The sequence below is a fragment of the Myotis daubentonii genome, chromosome 6 (genome assembly GCF_963259705.1).
Source record: "Myotis daubentonii chromosome 6, mMyoDau2.1, whole genome shotgun sequence".
NCBI classification, from domain to species: domain Eukaryota; kingdom Metazoa; phylum Chordata; class Mammalia; order Chiroptera; family Vespertilionidae; genus Myotis; species Myotis daubentonii.
Window position 1 is genome coordinate 72,075,599 of NC_081845.1, and position 26,292 is coordinate 72,101,890.

General features: G+C 36.8%; 1 pseudogene; it reads left to right on the forward strand.

Annotated features, from left to right (window-relative positions):
* Window positions 1-13,756: 13,756 nt before the first annotated feature.
* LOC132237184 (large ribosomal subunit protein uL10-like) lies at window positions 13,757-14,858 on the forward strand (annotated as a pseudogene).
* The last annotated feature ends 11,434 nt before the right edge of the window (window positions 14,859-26,292 follow it).

Consider the following 26,292-nt stretch of genomic DNA (forward strand, 5'->3'; position numbering starts at 1 on the left):
GATTTCAGCAGAAAATTGTAAGACATAAAAAAATAAAATGAAAGTTCTAGAATTGAAAACCCCCCCACAATATTTAAAATTCAGAAATCAATACCTGGGTTTAACAGCAGGTTAAACACAAAGAGAATCAGTTAATTGAGATATAACTTTGCAACAGAATCAATGGAGGACAGAAGAAATGAAATCTTTACAGAACCAAAATAAAATAACTGGTAGTGAGATGCTAAACCCATGAAATTTTTCCTCTAAGATTGAAGATGAAGACAATTTTTGGATAACAAACAATCTGTAATATATCACTGCAGATGAGATAAAGGAAATAATAAAGGATTGTTTTATGATTAACAAAATCACAAATGGAATGTTAATGATGTCAAAGGAAATGAAAAACAGTAAAAGAATTATCTGAAAAATATAAATATTAATTGCATAAAAGAGCAATAACAGTTATTTCTAGGATTTAAAATAGAATAAAAATATGACAATAACCCAAAAGTCAGGAGGTGGGACAAAGGGATAAATTGTTCCAGCACCTTGTATTATCTGACTACAAGGTACATATACCAGTTAACCTCAGCCCCACACAGATTACCTTATCTCTTTCCCATCTTTAATTTTCTGCATAGTATTATCCCACCTGATTTTGTGTGTTCATTACTAATATTTACTGTATCTCCAGCTCTTCTTGAATGTAAGCTCCATGAGAGAGAGCTATTTTATTCATTGTGTTGGTGATAACAGACATCATGGTATATGTCCTATAAGTATTTGTTGAATCAATCAATAATAAATATAGTGGTAAAATATTTGCAAGTTCAGTTTTTATAAATTGGTAATATACATAATTGCTCATATGTAGGAAGTATTGTTAAAAATAAATCTTAAAGGGATCATTTGGAAAAGATGTGTCCTTTTTGCTCTTTTAGCTTTGCTAATTAAAATCAGCTAGGTTGGTAGTGTTATATACTGATACAATCTGAGTCAATATAGCATTTTAATAAAAGGCAAAGCCTGAAAAATGATGATAAAACTGCATCATAATATGGCAAATATAATTATTGATTACCTTTATAAATGCTAACTTTTTTTATACTGCAGAATATCAGAATGATTCATGTCACTTCCCAAATATATATTTGCAATTTAATCTAATTGTAGAAGTAGGCTATCATCTTACCTTTATGTGTAGAAATACTTTATTTGTATTTTAAAATAATGAAAAAATTTCTTGAAAATGTGTGGAACTTTCTTTTCACAATATAGACATGTGACCAAAAATATATTGAATTAAGATGTTTGATTATATTAAGTTTTCTATATCAACTATTTATTTTTCAATTAAAAAATCTATGTCAGTGGGTTATATCTTTTCGGAAGAGAAAGTAAATAAATAATGTTTCCAAAGGAATTATCTTGACTGGACTGGAACCCAGGGCCCTTCACCCCACAGGCCAATGCTCTATCTACTGAGCCAAACTGCCTAGGGCAGATGTCATGACATTTAAAGTGAATAAACAAAATTATCATACAAAGAAAACTATTTCAGAAAAAAAACACATTCCAAAAGTTTGAAGTGAAAGTATTTTTACCATAACCATATTAAAACCCACGTAAATAAACTCTAGCAATACAACTACTAATCACTTAACTTGAGATTTTGGGGAAGTTAATGGATGATAAAGAAAAGGACATATTAAATGAAAATTGAGCATTGCAATAAAACATCCTTAAAAAGATTTAAGAAAATTGTGCCTGGCCAGTGTGGCTAAGTGGTTGAGTGTTGACCTATGAATCAGGAGGTCATGGTTCGATTTCCAATTCCAGGTCAGGGCACGTGCCCAGGTTGCTGGCTTGATCCCCAGTGGGGGGCATACAGGAGGCAGCAGATCAATGATTCTTCTCATCATTGATGTTTCTACCTCTTTCTCCCTCTCCTTTTCTTTCTGAAATCAATAAAAATGCATTAAAAACAAATTATAACTTCAATTATTTCTAGATTAACTATTGCTTTGAAGATATTTAAAGCAAAAAAATCATTATTTAAGCATTTGTTTAGCACCTACTATGTCCTAGGGATTTCATTTGTCCCATAGGCTATAAATCAGTCAGAAATGAGCACAAATCTGTCGAAATGAATACTGTCCTTCTTGAACACACATGCTTTGTAAAATATACTAGATATCTAAAATAATTGTTTATAGTTTTGATTATTAGAAACATCACATATTGCTGAAGTTCATTAAATATTAATATTGGAAGTGATCTTTTTTAAAAATATTTTTTTATTGATTTTAGAGAGGAAGGGAGAGGGATAGAGATTGAAACATCAATGATGAGAGAGAATCATTGATCGGCTGCCTCCTACACGCCCCCTACTGGGGATCGAGCCCACAACCCAGGCATGTGTCCTTGGCTGGAATCGAACCTGGGACCCTTCAGTCCGCAGGCCAACGCTCTATCCACTGATCCAAACCGGCGAGGGCCAGAAGTGATGTCTTGATAGGCACACATGAATCAATCAGAAAACATTACTGTACTCAATGGTATATTAACTGATTTATTGCTTTCATAATAAATGTTGCTAAGAGATAATCCCTTAATTACAATGGTACACTAAAAAACATTTTTCTTTAAATTATATTGATTTTCAACCAATTTCAGAATCAACATTAAAATTACTATAAGTAATGCAATTTTAAGAGTATATTAAAATAGAAAGACTGAGATAAGTTCCAGAAACTCTTGCACAGTTGTAGGTAGCAAATAATTATTTCTGAAATTACAATACATTGATGCAAATTACTAAGAGTTTTATGATTATAATGTACATAAGTAAAAAGACTGACCTTACTTATTGAAAATTCAGGGGTGCATAATTTTTTTAATGTCATGTTACCTCAAAATGAAATAAAGGCTAACATGCTTTTAAATTCTTATGCAATATCACCTGGAGGGCATGAAGCACTCTTAGTGAAGAAAGGATGTTTTCCTTAAAGGTACATAGAATAGGAGATTTTACCTCAAGGAAAACTTTACAGCACGTACAATTCTTAATATGCTGGATTTATTCATTTGTTTGTATTTATAATGTTCATGATTTCAAAACTAGACTATGCATAGTGACTCTTTATAAGGCAGTGCCTCAGTCAATTGAAAATGACTTCAATTTCAAAGTATCTCTGATTAACTGGTGAGAAGTTCATTGAGGAGGCTTGAATGAAGAGGCTGTAATCATGGCATATGTACGGTGAGAACAGGACAGAATAAGGGATATTGCAGCATCCAGAGACTAGCAACACTAGGAAACCACTATCACTCATAGAAAGAGATGAAAATTTTACTGGAGCCAATGAGAGAGAGAGAGAGAGAGAGAGAGAGAGAGAGAGAGAGAGAGAGAGAGAGAGAGAGAAGCAGATGCTGCCAGAGGAAGTTTGATGAAGGGAGAAAAGCAGAAAGAAATATTCCAACTTCTATTTTCAGTTTCCTGCTGTTGCTTCTTTTCCAAAATCACTCTAAGCCCGAAGGCAAGGAACTCTAGGTAATATCTCCTATAATTTAAAAACAACTGATAGAGCAAATGGAGAATAACAAGCAGAATAAGTAAAAGGTTCATCACATCCACCTCTACAAAACTACCAATTAAATTTATAGGGAATGTTTTTCTTTTTTGGCTGAAAATTCAAAATATTACTTTATTTGTTGTTTTTCTTATAGTTTTTGGCATATGTTAGTGGTGAAAAAAACATATTTGGAAAAGCAAACTACATTAATTCATTTCTTTTGGAATATATTTCTAATTTTAAGAATAAATCTCAGAGCACTTCATTAGCATAAAAGCAAGAAAAGTTTATTAATGACTTCAATTTCAAAGTATCTCTGATTAACTAGTGAGAAGTGCCTTGAGAGGCAAACTAATTTTCATTAATTATTCTTTTTATTGTTTCTATTATAAAAAGTCTCCAATTGATGCACATATTTTCCAAACAGTCTGTATTATTGGATTAAAGCTTGACACTGTTCATATCTGAACACATGAACAAAAAATAAGCACATTTAATAATAATGGAAAGAACCCCCAGTAATCCATCATGCCACTATTGTAGAATGAGCAGTGAAGCTGAATGGGTGCCAACTTACAAAAACGATTCTATAAAAGTATGCCAATTACTGTAACCATAATAAAATTCCTACCCCAATTAAAGTGAATTCGAATCATGATCATCACCTCCAGTCAAACCCCTTAAGACTCTACTGTTTCTAAATGTTAGATGCTTTTTGAACACACATTTGGCACAAAAATTTTATGAAAGCTTAATGAGAAGATGCATTTTTAAAGCAATGATAGCTCCATAACTCCATATAACTCAATTGTTGAACTTTATTTCTATATCTAAATATTGATGAGTTACATAGCTGAGATTTACTTTGTGATTTCATATGATCTCTCTAAGCTTTTATTTGGACACATCTGGGCATACCACTATAGGAAGTTGAGAGAATCATAAACAATTCACTGTATTTTTCATGATACTATTTTTCTATCCAGATTTAAGGTTATTGTCATTTAATGAAGTAAAATGTTGAAAATGAGCTTTAAGTTAAGAACTACCTTCACCATCAATTTCAGGCCTCTCCTCTTTCTAACCCCTGAGTTTTATGGATTTGCGTTGTTATTCAAAATTCATTGAGAACTTATTGTAAATATATTTTCCTGTGCCTTTGTTGGTGTGGCATGAAAACGAACTTGTATGCAAATTCTATTTATGGGCAGGAACAGGGGAAAATGGGAAAGAGAAGAGAATCTAAACGTGCACAGATTTCCAGAGGCCCCAATATTTGTAGCATGTGTTGCTGGCTTGTAAGCACCTGTCCCTTCTACTCAGAATTTTCCTTCAAAGCAAAGTACTAAATTAATCTTTTAGAATTCTCTCTGTTTAATGTCAAGTAAAATATATAGATGAAGGACTGAATTGGGACTCTTAAATATTTAATTTGTTAAGGGAGAAAAATCTATCAGAGAATTTGTTACTGAAAAAGTTGTTGATCTGAAATTAGAAACATGTTCGTGTTCCTTAGAAAAGGACATTGATCAAAGCCTTGAGACTCCATAAATATTTGTTCATCTCCAAATGGCATTTCCCTACTTACTGAGTTGTTTTCTAAGTATGCGGTAAATGTGTGGCATCATTTCCAGAGTAGGTTTTAGCAAGAAAGTAGGAAACACTAAGAAATCAGGCCTGTCACTCTTAAAAGAAGAGGCATGTCACAGATTTATAAAAGGAGCACACCTGTTTCTCAAGTTCTACCTGGTCCAGCAAAGATGTCCCAAATCTTTGGTAGCAAATGAGTCACCAAATGCGATCATAAGAAAACAAGGCACATTCATGGGTGAATTGTGTTTCTATTTTCAAATACATTCTGTCATCTTTTTTCTTGTATATGAGAATTATTTCACAATTTTATTATGTATCTATTTATTGCAAGTATCAAATCTATAGATATAAAAGCCTAATATGCTAAGTGTCTGACCAATTGGTTGACCATTTGGTCTACGCTAGGCAGGTCGTTATGATGTGCACTGACCACCAGGGGGCAGATGATCTGACCGGTAGGTTAGCGTGCTGCTGGAGTCTGGCTGATCGAGACTGGGTGAGATGGACTGGACATGCCCTGGAGTCCTCCCACAGTCCCTCCCCGACATCTAAAATAATTTTTTCTAATTAATTTCCTTTCACTGTGCATGAATTCATTAACCAGGCCTCTAATTGCAATGTTCTATGACACAAGGTAGTTTTCTCTAACACTTATTACCTTTTCTTTTCTTACATTCATTCTGTTTCCCTTTCTGCTCAAGACAGCATATTTTTACCTTATGTTTCTAAAACCCTTAGCCTCAGAGTCAGGACATGATAGATAGAAACAGTAAAGCAAGTTAAGTTGGATCACAGAACCTGGGGTTGGCTCCAAGTCTGGGGAGAATGATGACTCAGACTCATCTAGAGTTGCTTTGAGTTTGGTTTGCTACCAAAATTTGGTGCAAAGGACAAATATAAGTGAGTGAATATCACTGTCTGAGGATGCCTACTTCTACAAAAAGATGTTCCTGAATTCAGAGGTTTTAGTACATGCATGAGGTGCAGAATCTACCAGACAAAAGGAAATCAGAACTGTTTACTCACCCCTCAATTTTATTTTATTTTTAGTTTTTTGGTCCTCACCCAAAGATATTTTTCCATTGATTTTTAGAGAGAGTTTAAGAGAGAGAGAAGGACAGAGAAGAATATCGATGTGAGAGAAACACATCAATTGGTTGCCTCCTGCATGAGCCCCAACCAAAGCCTGGGCTGGGGAGGAGCCTACAATGGAGGTACATTCCCTTGACCGGGACCTTTTGGTCCTTGCTCTATCCAATGAGCTAAAGTGGCTAGGGCCTCACCTCTCAATTTTATTGCAGTCCATAGGATGTTTGGGAGCCATGTAAAGACTGGTGACACTCCAATCTTTACATGAGATTATCATATAAGGGGGTTCTTTCTTGACTACCCTTGCATACTTACTTCCAAGTTCTTTTTTTTTTTTTTACTACATCATCAGGCCTAGTTGAAATTTTAATTGAGTAGTCCAAGCCATAGAAGACTAAAAAAATATTTTTGTAAGGGATGTGTGTGTGTGTGTGTGTGTGTGTGTGTGTGTGTGTGTGTGTGAGAGAGAGAGAGAGAGAGAGAGAGAGAGAGAGAGAGAGAGAGAGAGAGAGAGAGAAATCTGTGGGTTCTAGTAGTCCTGGTAGTTCATCAAGAATGTAACAAGACCCAGAGAAAAATGCCTATGTCAATATTCTAAGTTAATAGATTAAAGAGCCCTGTATCTCAAAGAGCAGCTGGCACTGTCTACATCTGGGGAGGCCAAGAATGTTGCTAGGTGGTGTGGAGGTATTCAGGAAACACAGCGTAGCATGGAGTTAGATCTCAGAATCATGTCACTGAAGTCAATGGCAGGGGAGAAGATATGCCCATGAGTGATAGATGTTAATTTGTTTCTTTTAACTGCCCAACAGAATATAGACTTAGAACCCCAAATTAACTTATAGAAAATAAAATTATATGACTTTAATACCTGGATTTATGAACTGAGATTCATATGTCTTATGCCCACTAATATACCCATTAATTATTTTCTGTGTTGTATTTGTGGAGTTAATAGTTTTGTCTTTGAGAATCAGCCTGCCCTTGAACTTAATCCTTTTTCTTTTTTCCTCACTGACCTTTCAAGGTACATTTTTATTTGATCTTATTATCCATAGTCCATGCTGACATGCCTGATTTGTTGTTGCCAACCAGGTTAATTAAGCATAGCTTCTAGCCCATCATTTGGACACATGATACAAACACACACATGATGGGCTCATTTCATATAATAAATAAAACTGAAAGCATTGCAAGATATTTATTCTTTTGTTTATTTTATAAAATCAAATTTGATTACCTAAATTTCCTTAAATAAACAAATATTTTAGTTGCTATACATATTGAAAAACTTAAGAACTATTTCCATTAATACTGTCTTGTTCAGAGAATGAGTAGGAAAATCATAGAAATTGAAACATTAGACTTTGTCAGTCATATTGTACCATGCAATAGAAAAACTTTCTTCTTTGTTACTTTTTATGGGCAAGAACAATATTGTGTAAATGTCATCTTAAAAATACATTGCATACATCAACGTCAAGGCTCTATTATTTTTTTCCATATGGGAGAGAATAAGTCTCGTGAGAATTACCTCCATTATGGATTCTCCAAAATGACTTGCAGATGTCTGCATGGGCCCTTAAAATTCCATAGAACTGAACATGAGTTATTTGAAATACTTTTATTGGCAATTATACTGTGAAATCCTTGCCTTGACTGTAACAATTGCTATTTAAGCAACTTAGAAATATTTATTTCTGCACAGCCAGTGTGGCTCGGTGGTTGAGCGTCGACCTATGAACCAAGAGGTCACCAATTCGATTCTGTCAGGGCACATGTCTGGGTTCCAGGCTTGATCCCTAGTAGGAGGCATGCAGGAGGCAGCTGATTGATGTTTTTATCTCTCTCTCCCTCTTCCTTCCTCTCTCTCTAAAGTAAAAGAATATATATGTTTTTAAAAAGAAATATTTATTTTTAAAGAAGTATTAAAAACTTTAAAAATGATGTACAATTTTAAAGATAATAAGTGTAAGTATATGCATGGTGTGTGTTGGTGTATGTGTGTGCATGTGTGTGTACAGTATTTACAGAAAATATGTTGGGATAATATTAGGGACTTATTTTTTTTTACTTCATATTTACTATGTTGTGAGATTATTATATTACTTGCCATGTTTAAACTACATTTTCTGTGGACTATACACATAGTTTGATTGTTTGAAAATACAATGCTATGGACTATATACATAGTTTGATTGTATAAAATTTTTTTAGATATGTGAAATTCCAATGGTGAAGGGCTTCAAACTTTTATCCTATATAATAAAAGCCTCATATGCAAATTGTCCCTTTGGGCGGTTGTTCAACCGGGAGACCTGGGAGTTTGACTGCTCACTATGATGATGTGCGCTGACCACCAGAGGGCGGCACAGAACATGGCAGGAGTCAGTAACGTGGCACTAGAAGTGGGTGGCAGTGGAGGCGCTGCCAGCCCTAATGGGCCCCGATGAGAGAGGGAGGCACTAGGCCAAGGCATATGCAAGTGGGGGCCCAATCGCCCCTCCGATTGCCCTGCAGACAGTGACCAGCTGTGGTGGCAGGGGGCGGGGCCGCTGCCTGGTTCCCAGGGCTGTGGGAGCCGGGCAGGGGGCCTGGTTCTGATCAATTGCCAGGCAGGCAGGATGGTGGAGCAGGTGAGGGGGCGGTGCCAGGCCAAGGAGGTGTGTCAGGCAGGGCTGCGGGGCTATGGGGCTGCGGGGCTGCGAGGCTGGAGGCGGAGCTGGGGCCTGATCTCCACAGGCCACCCCGAGGGACCCCACCCATGCACAAATTCGTGCACCAGGCCTCTAGTTTACTATAAAATTAGTAAACTGCTATATGTAAACATAAAATTAAGATATTTGGGCTCACTGAGTCATTAAAAAACATCTAATATTTAACTGCATTCTCAAGATGAACCAAAACCTGTGTAAATTAAACTGGCTGAAATGGAAGATCCACACAATGTATAGATATCTCCTTATCAAATAAACTTGGAAAATTACCACTGGTCAGTAGTGAAGGGAAAGGGCTGGCTCTGCTTTTAACCAAGGGTGTGTGTGTGTGTGTGTGTGTGTGTGTGTGTGTGTGTGTGTGTGTACTGGATTTGTTGTTGTTGTCTAGACTTAATATTAAGGATTTTTCCAGGATTGTCCTATTTTAAAATATTACCTCCCACTGTGCCCATGAGTTTATTCATATTTGTCAACCAATTTATCTCAATTTTTGATTTAGAAAAATGGTCACCACAGGCATACAACCCCCAGGTGAAATTTGAACCATCCTCTCTCTGATTATTGCACATCTGGTTAACACCTAGCATACAAATTAGATAGACATTCCCAAAGTGAGGACTGTCACAGAATAGACACGGAAGGTCGAATAAACATTTGATACTTGGGTCACGAACACATGCTGTGCACCAAAGAGCAGAGAATCAATCATTGTGTTGTGGACATGACTTTGGATGTAATCCAAGCCAGGGTGAACTAATAGGATGTCACACGGAGAGAGGTTTAGGAAGATTTTAATCTAAGAACATTTATAAGTAAGCATACAATTTGTGTTTTGATTTTTACATAAAACATTTTCAGCAATAGATTTCAAAGAGCACAATGGCAAGACAGAGTTTGTGTCTATTAGATAAATAGTCTTATTTAACAATGAACACAATTTTCTAGGTAAACAAAGCCCAGTTAAGATAAAGGTAATGAAGCATTTAGTGAAGAAGAGAATATGTGAAAATTATAAAGAGCTGGAGAGAAAAGCTTTTATTCTTGGAGTTTAGCACACGCAGAGCAATCTGTAATGCTGTAAGGATTCACTGCCTAACTGCCTTTCATTATCATCGTCTGCTATTGTGTGTGTGCCTGAGACACATCATGGAGTAAATTATTGGTGGAAGAGGAGAGACAAAGAAGTGGGGCAGGATATTCTACCTTGGGAAATTGTATCCAGAATCTGCACCACAAATCTTGGAAAATAAGCTCCATTCAAACACGAAAGGTACTTTAAATCCTTACAAGAAATGCTCATTGTCATTAAGAAAATTGTTGGTTTCTGTGAAGTATCATAGCATATCCACAGAAGGTAAATACTTGTCAGTGTATCTTTAATAATTACAGTGCTTTATTTTTTTATATCATCTCCCTAAAATGCAGAGCCATGCTATCGAGGCACCTATAAGACCTAAAAAAAATAGTTGGAATCATCTTTATTTAAGCATTGTATGCAAGAAAAAGAAAAAGAAACTGCTTAGTGGATATGTCTGAAATGCTACCAAACAAAAATATTCTAAAAACTAGAGATGATAAAAATAAAGTTTTAAACACACCATGTTCTTTATCCCACAGGCAAGCTCCAGTGCTGAGTTGGCTGCATAGACTAATGAAAATAAACTTATTAGAGAAAATGGCCTGAAATAATATAAAGTCACAATCCTTTCTCAGAGCCAGAATCATTCACACAGTCAAACTCTTAGTTGCTTAGCACATTGCACTAACTTTGGGTTGGTTGCTTAAAACTAACTTGCAATATTTCCCCAGATAGATAAATAAAACACTCACATAGCTTTAAACATCAGTAGGACTCAAATATTACTTTAGATTTTAAGTAAATGTACTGTGTAGATCTAAAGGCCAGATGTGTAAATATTAATGTTCTTGCCAACTACATTGAAGAGAAAAGAGCAAAGGTGATTGCTCTGTTTTTATGTGTATCTCCTTTATTTATGTTTTTCACAAAACTGATAGACAGTGTATTCTGATGCGTGTTCCAATAATATAAGCACAAAAGAATGCCAAATCTTAATGTTTTGAGGTAGAGTCCACGTCCAAGACTGTCAAAGAGTGTTTGTATTAAGGTTGGTTTACTGATGATGAATTGATTGTTCATTATATATTAAAAAGTTTCAATATATTATTAATGAAACTCATTTAGTGTATAGGAGAGCTCCTTTAATATCAATTCATTTTAAAAAGAACATTTATACTGTAAAATTATGGAAGTGAACCAAATAAAATTAATTTAAATGTGAATCTAGCTTCCAACAATGATAGACTTGTATGAAAAGAACTCAGACAAATGTTATTTATAAAGAAATAGTCTTATGTGGCATAACCGTAGATGGAAAACTATAAATTGTTTGCTGAAAAATGGAATAGCAAGTACCCTATTTTTTTCATTTTTGGTGCAATATTCCCAATTTTTTCTTATAAAAATTCTTTGAGGTATAGATTAGAATTCATGTTTAACAGATTACAGGTTATAATTTTCTCAGAACCTGCAGAATCTCTTGTAGAATCAACAAGAAAAAATGAAATTCACTGAATGGTAGAAAAAGACATCAGGTTTAGGATAGTGACTGATTTAAGGAAGAGAATGGCTATTTACAGATGACTCATTTAGTAGTAAATAGTATAAATAGTCTACACACAGTTTAAGACTTAAAAACATTTGTATGTGCCTATACTTACTCATTTTTGTTTATTGGGTCTGGTCTGTCCCACTCAACTAATTTTGTGTTTTAATATCTTAAATTGATCCTATGTCTCATAGCTGTAGGCTCATTCCAGGCATATTATCCTAACAATTCCTTGAGTCTTGAAGTCTTAGTGATTCTGCCCATGATATTTCTTCTGCCTGGGACACTGTCTCATCAGATATCCACAGAGATTCCTACATGAGTACCCCAAGTCTCTCCTTACTTCTCTGACCAGCCATATATCGAAGAACCCAAGATAATCTGGTAGATTCTCCATTACTCCAATGTTGACAATATTTGGTTATAACAGTACAGTGTTTTTCATCTCATCTTTTGTGGAGGGAGTATAATGGTGGCTCATTAGTCTTTCCATAATGATTAATGAAGTTGAGAATCTTTTCATGCTTATATTGGCCTTTTAATATCTTTACCTTTGAAGTGCCTGTTCAAGATTCTCACCAATTTGCTATTGAATTGTCTCTACTTTTCTAGTTATTTGAAAGACTTAATATATTCTGGATATGTGTTCAATTTCAGGTATAAGTGTTCTGAACATTGTCTCTAACTCTGAGCCTTGCTTTCTCATTTTCTTAATGATGTCTATAGCGATATGAAATTCTTAACTTTAAAATAGTACAATGTGCCGATCTTCTTTCTAAATAGTTACAGATTTTTTTGTATTTTGTTTAAGAAATATTTACCTACCCCAAGATAATGTAAGAATTCTCCTATGTTATCTGGACGTTTTATTCATATCATAGAAAACAATAAAAAAGAATGAACTGCTTTATGTATCCACATAAATCTCACAAAAAATGCATGAAAGGAACTTAATTAAAGGAATACTTATTGCATAAATGTTAAAAAATCTATAACCTGTAAAGCCACTCTAAGATATTGGAAGATTGGAGGTAAGGGAAATTTGAATCGGGAGGAAACAGGAAGGAGGGTGTTGTTTCTAATGTCCTGTTTCTTGACCTGTGAGTTTACTTCATGGGTGATTTTACTCTGTGGCAACTGACTGAATGGTTTGCTTATGGCTTGTTTACTCTTCCATAACTATGTTATAATTCAATGGAGATTTAAAATAACTTTCAAGCACTAAAATGTAATTTAAATTATTTAAAAACAAGAAGGCAGTCTGAGGATATACAGCCATTTGAGGAAAGAACCTTTAGAAATCACCCTTCAGGGGCTCTGCTTTGCTCTTAGAATATTTATTTGGATTTTTAAAAATGGCAGAAAGGTTAATTACTTAGATGAGTGATCCAGCAAAAATGTCAACATAAATATTATAATATCTAATTTCAGCCTGCTATTCTGGAAAATTAATTTTATAATAAAATTTTAAATGTTATTATAGAAATGGACTGCTAGAATTGATTTCGGTTGGGGAATCTTATTGAGTACATTTTAATAAAGTAGAATACATTTTTCTAGAAAACTGTCAGTTTTCAAAATTAACAGCCTCCAGTTTCATATATTGTTAATTATGAATTACCTGAAAAAATATCTTCTCTTATCTAGTCTTTTCCAAATACTCAGTAATGAAATCCATATTAATGCAAATGCTTTTTAAATAATTACTTTCTAAAATAGCTCTGAGGTTTGAAGTTTGTTTACTATGAACAAAGAGAAAACAAAATGATTGAAGTTGCCTCTGTAGAATGAAATTAGTGATAATACTTCTGTTTTGAACCCTATCCCAAGGTTTGTATGTTGAAGAATCAAATGAATCTAATTGCGGGCTTTAAAATAATGATACCCTATCGATAAGGCATGTAATCATTTCTTATCAAAATACTATATTCTTTAAAATTGTCACATGCTGCCCAGCTGGCGTGGGTCAGTGGTTGAGGTTTGACCTGCGAACCAGAAGGTCATGGTTTGATTCCCGGTCTTGGCACATGCCCAGGTTTCAGGCTTATTTCCCAGTGTGGGGTGTGCAGGAGGCAGCCAATCAAAGATTCTCTCTCATCATTGATGTTTCTATTACTCTCCCTCTCCCTTCCTTTCTGAAATCAATAATAAAAATATATTTAAAAAATAAAATAGCTTCCTCTCGCCAGGTGTCCTCGTGGGAGTGACATCGTCTTTAAACCCTGCGTGGCAATCCCTGACGCACTGCTGTGATGCCCAGGGAAGACAGGGCGACCTGGAAGTCCAACTACTTCCTTAAGATCATCCAACTTCTGGATGATTGTCCAAAATGCTTCATTGTGGGAGCGCACAATGTGGGTTCCAAGCAGATGCCGCAGATCCGCATGTCCCTCCGCGGGAGGCTGGGGTGCTGATGGGCAAGAGCACCATGAGGCGCGAGGCCATCCGAGGACACCTGGAAAACAACCGGCTCTGGAGAAACTGCTGCCCATATCCGGGGGAATGTGGGCTTTGTGTTCACCAAGGAGGACCTCACTGAGATCCGGGACACGCTGCTGGCCAATAAGGTGCCAGCTGCTGCCCGTGCTGGTGCCATTGCCCCGTGTGAAGTCACTGTGCCAGCCCAGAACACTGGTCTGGGGCCAGAGAAGACCTCCTTCTTCCAGGCTCTGGGCATCACCACTAAAATCTCCAGGGGCACCACTGAAATCCTGAGTGACGTCCAGCTGATTAAGACTGGAGACAGAGTGGGAGCCAGCGAGGCCACCTGCTGAACATGCTCAACATCTCCCCCTTCTCCTTCGGGCTGATCATCCAGCAGGTGTTTGACAATGGCAGCATCTACAACCCGGAAGTGCTTGACATCACAGAGGAAACTGCATTCCCGCTTCCTGGAGGGTGTCCGCAATGTTGCCCGCGTACGCCTTCACATTGGTGACCCAACTGTTGCATCAGTACCTCATTCTATCATCAGTGGGTACAAGTGAGTTCTGGCTTTGTCTGTGGAGACTGATTACACCTTCCCACTGGCTGAAAAGGTCAAGGCCTTTTTGGCTGACCCATCTGCTGTTGTGGCTGCTGCCCCTGTGGCCGCTGCCACCACTGCTGCTCCTGCTGCTGCTGCAGCCCCAGCCAAGGTTGAAGCAAAGGAAGAGTCGGAGTAGTTGGACGAGGATATGGGATTTGGTCTCTTTGATTAGTTACCAAAAAACAACCAGCTCAGCCAACTCTATTTGAGAAACAAGGAAATAAAGCTTACGTCTCTTAAAAAACATATATAAAATAAAATAAATAAAATGGTCACATTCTAAAATATAAAGGATCAAATGAACACTCAGCAGTTTATAATGTTCATTGTATTGAGCTACTTCACAAGTTAGTTTACAAACATTTATCATAGAGCAATCCTATATAATAAAAGCCTAATATGCAAATTGTCCCTCCAGCGGTCATTCACCAGGAGTTCGACTGCTCACAATGACGTGCTCTGACCACCAGGGGGCAGTGCAGACCATGGTAGGCATTGGCAATGTGGCACTGGTATTGGGCGGCAGTGGAGGCGCTGCTGGCCCCGATGGGCCCCGACAACAGTGGGACCATGGTGGGATGGTGGAGCAGGTAAGTGGGTGGCATCAGGTCAAGGCGGGTGTGAGCAGGGGCTGATCGCCCTGCAGATAGCGACCAGCAGCAGCAGTGGGAGGCGGGGCCACGTGCTCAACTCTCAGTCACTGAGGGAGCCAGGCGGGAGGCCTGGCCCTGATAGATCACCCTGCAGGTGCGATGGTGGAGCAGGTGAGGGTCGGTGCCAGGCCAAGGCAGAGTACCAGGTGGGGCTGTGGGGCTGTGAGGCTGGGGGCATGTGCTGGGGCTGTGAGGTTGGGGGTGTAAACTGGGGCCCAATCTCTGCAGGCCACACCAAGGGACCCCACCCATGCAAGAATTCGTGCACCAGGCCTCTAGTGTAGTTAATAATTATGTCTTTATACATCTATATATATAAAAGCCTAAGCAACTATCCAACTGTTCGACCAGTTCTATGACGCACACTGACCACCAGGGGGCAGATGATCAACACAGGAGCTGCCGAGCTGCGGTGACTTGGCAGCTGCAGTTCTGGGGTGACACACCCGGAACCAGAGAGGAGGGAGCCCAATTCCAGGGTGTGTCATCCGAGAATCTCCTTCTCCCAATCTGGGACCCCTCAGGGGATGTTGGAGAGCTGGTTTCGGCCCAATCCCCACAGACCAGGCCGAGGGACCCCACCTGCCAGAGGAACCCCACTCACTCCATGACACCCTTCAAGCCCCAGCACTGCCCCAGGTGTGGCTGGCCGGGGAAGAACCACAGGAGGTTGGCTCCAGGGTATGTCTGGCCTGTCTCATCCAGTTCCACCCCACTAACCACCTTCTAATTAATTTCCTTTCAATGTACATGAATCCATGCACCAGGCCTCTAGTTTGATTATAATGATGAGCTTCATTTAGATAAATACTCACTCAATAATGCTAAAGATACTTATATCAAGGATGTTAAAAGTTAGCAATCTTATGACCTTTTCTTATCCTAATCACTTTATACACACAGATTCCATTTCTTCATTTTTTTAAAATAATTTTTTATTTTTCAATTATAGTTGAGATACACTTTTATATTAGTTTCAGGTGTACACCCCAGTAATTTGACATTACATAACTTACTAAGTGCTCATCCTGAGAAATCTCGCATCCATCTGACACTATACAGTTATTAAAATATTATTGACTTTATATCCCCATGACTATTCTATAACAACCAATTTGTATTTCTTAATTCCTTCACCCACAGCTTCATCCCCACTCCCATCTATTCCCCACTTCTTTGTTTCTTTTCTGGATTCCTAGCAGATATTATGATGGAAATAAAGTACAGAGACAGGCAAAGAATGTGTAAAAGTATTATGTCTGAAAAGGCAAAATAAGCAAGTAATGAACAGATCTTAATCTAGTTTTTATTTATAAAACAACTACTCTAGGTTCAACATACATTTTCAGTCTTTGCAGATTAAACAACAGATATTGAAAAGGAATACCAGCATTCATAATAGCAAAGCCTTTAAAAAACAAACAGGAAATCCTCCAATTTACAGTGTGCAAAGTTTTTCCATATGCCTGATCTCACTGTATCCTTGCAACAAACTCTTGCAATTGGCAGGGCCGTTTTATAGATGAGCAAATGACACCTTAGAGAAGTTAAAAGGGCACCTTTGTCATATAACTGGCAAATGTAGATTGTAGGTAGAATCTTTTGATGACCAAATAAATGCTTTCTCAATATACTGCATTTATCCCATCATACCACACACACACACACACACACGTACCAAAAACAATTATAACAATAATAAACAGGTTCTTTCTGCTCACAAGCATAAAATATAATTTTTTCAGTAAACAACTGCTCAGAATTCATTGGTTCTAATTTTTGTGTCACTTTCAAAACTCCTTCAGCATCTTCAGGGTTCTCAACTTCATATCTATCTTTTAAAAACTGAACCTTGGAAAACTTCTTAATGAATTAGAACTTAATATTAAATAATTGATGAAATTACTTGGAAATAATTTTTACAAGATTTAAAAAATATATATAACCAGTGAAGAAAAATGAGAAATTCAGCTCTTTTAAAGATTGGCTGTTGAGAAATATCAATATACAAAAAATAACAAGCCAGATGCATAGCAAGGTATTGCTTCCATGAAAAAAATAATTTTTGTTGCAGAAAATAGATGTCTGCAGAACTTCAGTCAATGACTAATCTTTTTAAACATATAAAGTGATTACAGATACAAAAATGTAGTTCATAAGTTGCTATTCAGTAGAGAATCTGTTCTGTGAAAGATGGTGGGCCATACAACAGCCACTGAACCTTGGCGAATTAGTGATCCTATCTAAAGTCAAATAAATACTTAAAACTAAAGTTGGAACTAAAGAGGAGGTACAACTCTCCCTCAGTTATTGGTTTTTCTCCACATTACTCTAGGGAGGGTGGCCACTATTGTCTCGCTGCCCAGTAAAGTCTAGAGAAAGAGTTTAGGCATGTCAGTTCTGGAGATAGAAAGTCCAATTTTCACAATTTATTAGCTACGTAGTCTTGGGCAAGTTTATTAAACTCTCTGAGCTTCAGTTTCTCCATCTATAAAAAGCAACAATAATAAAACCTGTCTTAAAGGAATGTGAGAAAATTAAATGCCAGAAAAGCCTTTCTCACAGTATTTGTCACATAGTAAGTACTCAGTGCATAATAATTATTATTTTGTAAATATTATTTCTGACTTTCCAGTATTTTAATGTTTCTAGTGCAGAAACACAAACTCACATTCTCAGAGCAATGCAGATTTTGTATTTTAGGTTCTCTGATGAGTTCAGTGATCTACGAGAGACTTAGCTGGTTTGTCCATTCTGACCCTTCCTTAAATTTCTCATTGGTAAGGGCAGATGAATCAACTAGGCTTTTCATACCTGGGAACATAAGTGTCTCGTGACAAGAACTGGGCAGTTTTGCAAATTCGTTTTCTACAGGTTGTAATCTACTTAGTAAACTTTAGGGAAAGAAAAATTCTCAATCATATCTCACATTACTGTATTTTACGTGTTGGAAAAGGGTGAGAAAATGTTCTGGTTTACAGAGAGTAATTTTTGAGAAGTCATAGGAAATGCAAATTAGAATTAAAAGTGTCAGACCAGATTTCAGGGAGTATTTATTTAGGACATTAAGTTGAAAAAATTACATCAATGATAGCAAATTTATTTCATCTTTCTAGTCTACTCTGATGGATTACTAGAGGCTTTCAAATTTTGAGTTAAAAATGATTGTAAGGGCAAGTCTTGCCTCTTCAGAAAAGCTTGCTGTCATCAATTACCGTGTCTTTTTTGAAATGCGAGAGAACACATGAGACATGTTTGCAATACTGAGCTGGCCTATGTAGTCAGAAATAGGGACTAGAGCAATCTCAGGGCCCTCCTTCAAGACTCTGGTTGGGGCAGATTGAAGAGGCAAGCCTAAGTCAGAGAGACTAAGTGGCTCTGAAAAGAAATCAGGCAGATGCTTCCCAACATCTGTTTTGTTTTGTAGGGTGTGTATTTTGTGAGGATCTATCTAGAAGACTTATAGCTACTTTGAAGTATCTGAAAGCAACCTGTAGCCCTGAAGGCTAGCACTGAAAGGTAGGTGTGTCTATCAGTCAAGATGGACTTGGTTATGGTGTATTAAGAACCTACTAAAATATCTGGGGCCTTAATGCAAGACATGTTTATTTCTCACTCATGATTTTATATATATATATAATTTTTTATTTTTTTTCACTGCATGCCAACAGGGGACCCCACCTCCATCTTCCACACTCAGGGACTCAAACTGATGAAATTCCACCATGTAGAAGGGCCAGGCTGAAGACAGAAGAGACAGCTGCAGTCTTATACACCGGCAAATGAATGTTCTTACCTAAAAGTGTCACTTTAGCCCAGCACCACTGGCCGGATGGGTCACATGACTCTGCCTAACACAAGGGGTTGGTAGCAGTGAGGTAAAATCCTTCCCAGTGCCTGGCACAAATATGAAGCAGATATGGCTGAGCAATAGCAAAACAGCTTTACTACAGTATCATAGAAAAATATATCTAAGGTAAAAGGTAATGGAAAATGCCAGTATTTCTGAACTGGTTGAAAAAAGAGCTCCCCTCTTAGAAAAAATGGATAATGATAACAGTAATTAATAACCTTATTAAAAGTTGTCAAATACCTTGCTCTAAGTCATTTGTTCTTTATAAAGATTCCATTTGGTCATCAGCACAGATGATGTGCTAATTATTTGACTGATATAGAACTTGAGACTCAGGTTAAGGGACTGATGCTATTTGAGTGTCTAGTTGAGCAGCAATAGAATTCCTGGGTTCAAATCCAGTAAAGTAATATTTTATGTTAGTGTTTTTTCCAGTTTAAATGCTCCTACGATTCACTAGGGGATCTTAAAAGAAGATTCTGAATCAGTAGTTTTCGGGTGGACATAAGAGTAGCAAGAGTTTTAGACGAACCACACATCACTTTCTGTAACTTAGATACCACATTCTACATTTCCTCTCTGCCATTCTTTCATGTTTGAAAGTCCTTTCGAGGTAGAACAGGAAGTACATGTGAAATTTCACAAATGTCCGTGAACTTTGTAAAGCTTTTAGTAAAACTTTTCAAAACATACAGGTGATGAGCAAAAAACACATTATTTTTGAGACTATCTCATTTGCTTTACCTGTGAATTACAATGAGAGTCAGCTGATGTGTGTGATCTGCAGGCTGCCTTCTCAACGGCAAGTCTATACCCTGGGAGGTGAGAGCTAAGGAGAGAAGGTAATTGAGTGGTACTGAGTACCAGTTGTAAATTTCATTGTGTTCATAACACATTGATAGCTATTAAAACTGGTGTTTTGGGAAAATTACATTTGTTACTTTCTTACTTAAGTTTCCACAGAGAAATCACATTTTGCCACCTGACTACACATTTGACATTTTGAAAGGTAAGTGTAGCTTTCTATCATAAATAACATCTTGAGACCATTGTGTGCTATTCAATTCAAAGCAGAGGGGCTGAACAAAAAAAAATCATTTAGCTTCAAGGACAAAACAAAAGACAATTGACTGAAAGCATATCCGTATCTGTGGGTCTTGTGAGTCAGAGGGTCTTTGGGAAAAAGTCTGTCTGAGACTTTGGTGATCAAGTTGCCTGCCAGACTCTGAAGGGACACATTATTCAGGGTTGACATGCTGCTGATTGCACCATTAAATCACCATCATGGGCTTGATTTGTTTCATCAGATCAAGGAAAAAATTTTGGATGGTAAGTTCTTTTCCGAATTTTCTTGTTTAAGTTTCTCCAAATAAATCTCTATTTTGCATTGAGGTAGGCGAATGGACCATAAACTTCTACCCTTAATAACAAGATATTTAGAGTAGTCACCATGCTTCCTTAAGCAGGGTCAAATTACTATTTTTAGCAAGATGGGGAAACATTCATGTTGTTAACTCTCCCGAAAGATATGTGATGGACTGCAGGTCATGTTGACTTTGTCTGTATAGGAAAAGGGAAGAAGGTAAAGGTTGTCATAAACTTTTGGACAATGACTAAGTGTGCATAAAATCTACACTTAGATTCAGTTACAACTTAGCACACACAGAGAATATCATAAGTTGTTTTATGTTTTACATTCTATCCTAAATGAAATTATTTAAGATGTTGAATATTTATGATTGATGTAATTAGAAAAATAGGTTTACACATATTCAATATGTGAAATGCTAGTATATTGTAGAGAGTCAGATACAATTATTCATTTATTAGGGAAAAACAAATCTGAGACCCTACTCCATTTCAAAACACTAAAATAGGTATTATGGGGATAACAAAGATAGTATACTGATAATAATCTATGTAAATGATAGTGATAATTATCTTTCCCCTGAGCTCTAAGATATATTAAAAAATTATCAATAACTATCTATACTAATAAAAGGGTAATAAGCTAATTAGCCTGGGAGACCTTCCAGATGTTCTTCTGGACAAAGCCATGGTGGCGGGGCCGAGGTAGAGGCAGTTAGAGGCCAAGAGGGGAGGGCAGTTGTGGGTGATCAGGCTGGTGGGGGTCAGGGCCGTTGGGGGTAAGCAGGCCATCAGTGGGGGTCAGTTGGAGGTGATCAGGACTGTGGGGGGGCAGTTTGGAGTGAGCAGGCCAGCAGGGGGACAGTTGGGGATGAGCAGGCCAGTGGGGAGGGAAAGTAGGGGCGAGTAGGGCAGCGGGGGGGGGGCAGTTTGGGGTGATCAGGCTGGCGGGGGGGCATTTGGGGGCAAGCAGGCCGACAGCGGTGGGGGGACAGTTGGGAGCAAGCAGACCGGCAGGCAGAGTGATTAGAGGCAATCAGGCAGTCAGGCAGGCAGGTGAGTGGTTAGGAGCCAGCAGTCCTGGATTGCGAGAGGGATGTCCGACTGCCGGTTTAGGCCCAATCCCTGTAAACTGGCAGTAGGACATCCTTCGAGAGGTCCCAAATTGGAAAGGCTGCAGGCCAGGCTGAGGAACATACCCTCCCCCGTGCACAAATTTCGTGCACCGGGCCACTAGTCCTATATAATAAAAGGCCAGTGACCATAACAGCATCACGACCAGAACAACTGATTGACCAGTCACTATGAGATGCATTGACCACCTCTCAGTCCCTTCCTCCAGCCCGCTGGCTCCAATCGCTGGATGGCCAACGGGGAACCACGGGGAACTGAGATGGGTGTCAGTGGCAGGGCAGGACTTGGGACTGGTGAGCGGGTGGAAGGCAGACAGACCTCTTGGTCCCTTCCCCAGCCCACAGGCTCTGACAGATCTCCAGATGGAAAACGGGGAACCGGGATGGGTGTCAGTGGCGGGGTGGGACTGGAGACTAGAGAACGGGCAGAAGATGGCCCTGATCGCAGGCTAGGCCTAGGAACCCTACCTGCACATGATTTTGTGCGCTGGGCCTCTAGTAATAAATAACTAGTATCAATTTATATTGACACCAGTTGTAAATGGAAGTGGCCACTTGACTCTACATAAATAAGCACTATTACCATTATTTAAACTTTTCTGAGAAAGAGGGAACTCTCAATTTAGAAAGGTTTTGTCATATATATGTTTTTTGTTTGTATTTATTTTATTTTATTTATCTATTTTTTAAAGTTTTGTTTATTATTATTTTTTTTTGTTAATCCTCACCAGAGGATATTTTCCCATTGATTTTTAGGGAGGGTGGAAGAGAGAGGGAAAGACAGAGAGAAACATTGATGTGAGAGAAACACATTGATTGGTTGCCTTATGCATGAGCCCTGACCAGGGCCCAGGCTGGGGAGAAGCCTGCAACCAAGGTATGTGCCCTTGACTGGAATCAAAACCTGGACCCTTCGGTCCACAGGCCAATGCTCTATCCACTGAGCCAAACCAGCTAGGGCTGTATTTATCTTTTTAAATTGCTTGCTCATTTTATTAGGTCTTCATTTTTTTCGTATTTACTTGGAAAATGTTTCAAAATTAAAAATCTAACATTTCGCGCCAACCGGTTTGGCTCAGTGGATAGAATGTCAGCCCATGGACTGAAAGGTCTCAGGTTCAATTCCAGTCAAGGGCATGTACCTAGTTGCGGGCACTTCTCCAGTAGGAGGTGTGCAGGAGGCAGCTGATCAATGTTTCTCTCTCATCGATGTTTCTAACTCTCTATACCTCTCCCTTCCTCTCTGTAAAAAATCAATAAACTATATTTTAAAAAATCTAACATTTCACCATATTTACAAAATGTTATTTATCATGTCAACCAGTAAGACTGTTTTTAGAACTATATTAGGTTCAACTTGGCCATATTGGTATGATCTGGAATAATAAAATTAATGCCTGCTTTTGCTTTAACCTGTGCATAGAGCATTGATATGTTCTTTGTAATCTAGATTTTGATCAACATCGCAGTTTAAAAAAATACTGTCAATTAAACGTTTCTCTTTAATGAAATAAAAATTCTTAGAATGCATGAAAACCAGGAGTTGGTGATATTGGGAAAGTTGATATTTTGATTGACTTTCATGCTGAATAAAAATGTTATACCTGCCAACTGACCTGTTTTAAAAATGAGAAAACACTGTCATTTGAGCCTGGGGTAAATGCTATTTTAAAAAGGCATGTTATAATTGAACTTCTTTGCTTTAAGCCACAACTAACAAGAACATTTTTAGGGCACATGGTTTTACCAAGGACTCCAATTGTGCATGACTTCTTTTGCTTGGGAGTGCAGAAATGTAAATATTGAGAGTACTTCAAGATTTGGCTCTTTTGTAACAGACAATTGAGTTTGCTAAAGTCCTATTCATTTTAAATGCATCATTCTCATAAAAAATCCACCCAGTCAAAACATTTTCCAGGTCATTTTAAAAGTAAAAGTATACATGAGTTCATTTTTCTCAGTAATCTTTAATATATTTGAATTTTATTTGACTTCATGGAAACAGAGATCATAATATTACAAAAAGTTAGTTATTTTCAAAGGGCACTATTTTCGGAGTGAAGTTTTGTGATAGATATTTCTTTTACATCCATCAGCAGAACCTTTCATTGAAATGTTTAGCCCTTATTGGAAAGAATTCAATGACCGATGTGTGTGTGTGTGTGTGTGTGTGTGTGTGTGTGTGTGTGTGTGTGTGAGAGAGAGAGAGAGAGAGAGAGAGAGAGAGAGAAACATGTCTCTTCTCTCAATATATATCTCACATCATTCTCTATTATTTTTCATTATCATAAAAGTACTTATTTTAGAATATTATAAAAAAGTTATTTCTAAATATGAAAAGTGGAAAAGTGGTGCATTCAAACATATTTCTTAAGCATTTGAAGGTTTGCGAGTATATATTATTTTTACTTTGTTTTTTAATATTCACTTTGATATAATGTTATTCATATTTCCCTGCTTCTTGATCCACTCCAAGGAATTTAGCCCTCAAATCACTATATTATTTTTATGGTTGTTTAAGCAGAATATGAAATAAACACTTGGAAATATAGCAGCTGAATTTATCACTGATTTTCAAGTGTTTATAAGTTTAATCTGAATAGACGACTAAAATAAAGGTGTTAAAGCTACACTATAAAAACATTTCCTCATATATATATTTAAACCTTTGTTCATGAAGAAACAAAAATGTACTTAATAATACTTTCTTTTTTAATAAAATCTGTGACTGATATTCTCACATAATGATTACTCACAATCAATACTTCACATCTTCTGCAATTTATTTGTTTCTACCTTAAATATTTTATAATCAGAGTCCAACATCTTAGAGCATTTCTTTTGAAATGTTTAGGGCTCTAGTTATTCAAATAAAAAATTTAAGTTTTAATGCAAATATATCATGGGGAATAGCAGACAAATGATAAAAACAGTGAACAATCCCAATATTCCAGGGGTCCTCAAACTACGGCCCGCAGGCCACATGCAAATACAAATATTGTATTTGTTCCTGTTTTGTTTTTTTACTTCAAAATAAGATATGTGCAGTGTGCATAGGAATTTGTTCATAGTTTTTTTTTTTTTTTTTAAACTATAGCCAGGCCCTCCAATGGTCTGAGGGACAGTGAACTGGCCCCCTGTTTAAAAAGTTTGAGGACCCCTGCAATATTCCATAGCAGCAAATTTTTTATCAAGTGTTCTGTACATGAGAGTGATATCTGATAATAAATAAAAAATATAACTTCTAAAGGTTTTCAGTTATTCCAGAATTTAAAAGCAAAAAAGAGTAATTAACAAGCATGAATTGCTTGAATTCTCATTCATTCAGTGTGGTAACATTTCACATTTTAAGTACATATTTTTAATTTCTGGTGTTTAGTCATGCATGCCTTCCATAGCCATTGACAAATATAAATAATCCTTTGAAGTAATGAAATATTTTGCTATAGGGATAATTTAGTGATATGGCTTCAGAATAATTTAACTCCCTTGAACCAGAAGGTCAAACACTTTACCTTTAATCCTTTAAATTGAGTTTCATGCCATTTATTCAGATTTTGACAAGGTCTTACAGTACAAGTATCTATATACTTCATGTGGGTAGTGAATATTTTTGAATTCTGATGAAGACTACAGAATATTCACTAGTATTGTTTTATGTCCATCAATTCATAATAGCAAATATCCCAATATTAGTAAGCTAATTAATCTGTAGAAGTATTAATGCAGTATTTAATATACAGATTATAGTTTGAAAGGCAGATTTTGCACACAAAGTATCACCAGTGCTACTTTCAAGAGTCTTGGAAAAAATCTGTAAAGTGAAGCACATTAAGTTTCTACTGAGCAGTTGCCATATGCCAAACTCAATGCTGGACACTGTGTGTACAACAGTGGGCTTAGCATTGGAAATCTCTGCCTTCACAATGCTGAAATACATAGTATGTTCAAATAATTGGAATATGATAGATGACAGCTATACAACTGCATGGTTACTTTACAAATTTAATTTTAAAGTGTATAAAACAATGTAAATGAATTTAAACTGTGGGCTATTGAAACCTGGTTGCTTGCACACAAACATTATAGGGCACTACTTTGTAAAGTCCATATAAAATACTAATACATTAATTTTAATAATTGAAATAGAGCTTATTGTTCTGGAAGTACTAACTCAAACCTTTGAGCCTGTGATTTTACACTAAATAATTATACAGCATTAATTACCAAAGTTTTTATTTTGACATATTTCCATGAGGGGGCACTATACACAATTAATGTAAAAATTAAAGCCTTTTCTGAGTTGTAAATGTGTCTGATCAATATTTGTCTCCTATAATTTATTTGCAAGTCTAAAAGTTAAACTTTTGTGTAAAAATACAATGTTGCATTTCAAACATATTTACCTCTATAATTTACGAAAGCCATTAGGTTAGAAAATGCCCTTTATATAAGCATATTTAGAATGCTTAATTTTATTTACATCAACAAGTAGAAGCCATATATTATGCCAGTAGAAATTAAGTAATTATTCTCTGAATATTAAAAGAGAGTTTACTTAATTGTAATTATTAAATTAATTATTACAGAAAAATCATAAATAGTAGTTCAAATGGATAAAAATAAGGGATTTTATTGAGTTATATAAGAAGAAGAAACTGTGTTTGTTTT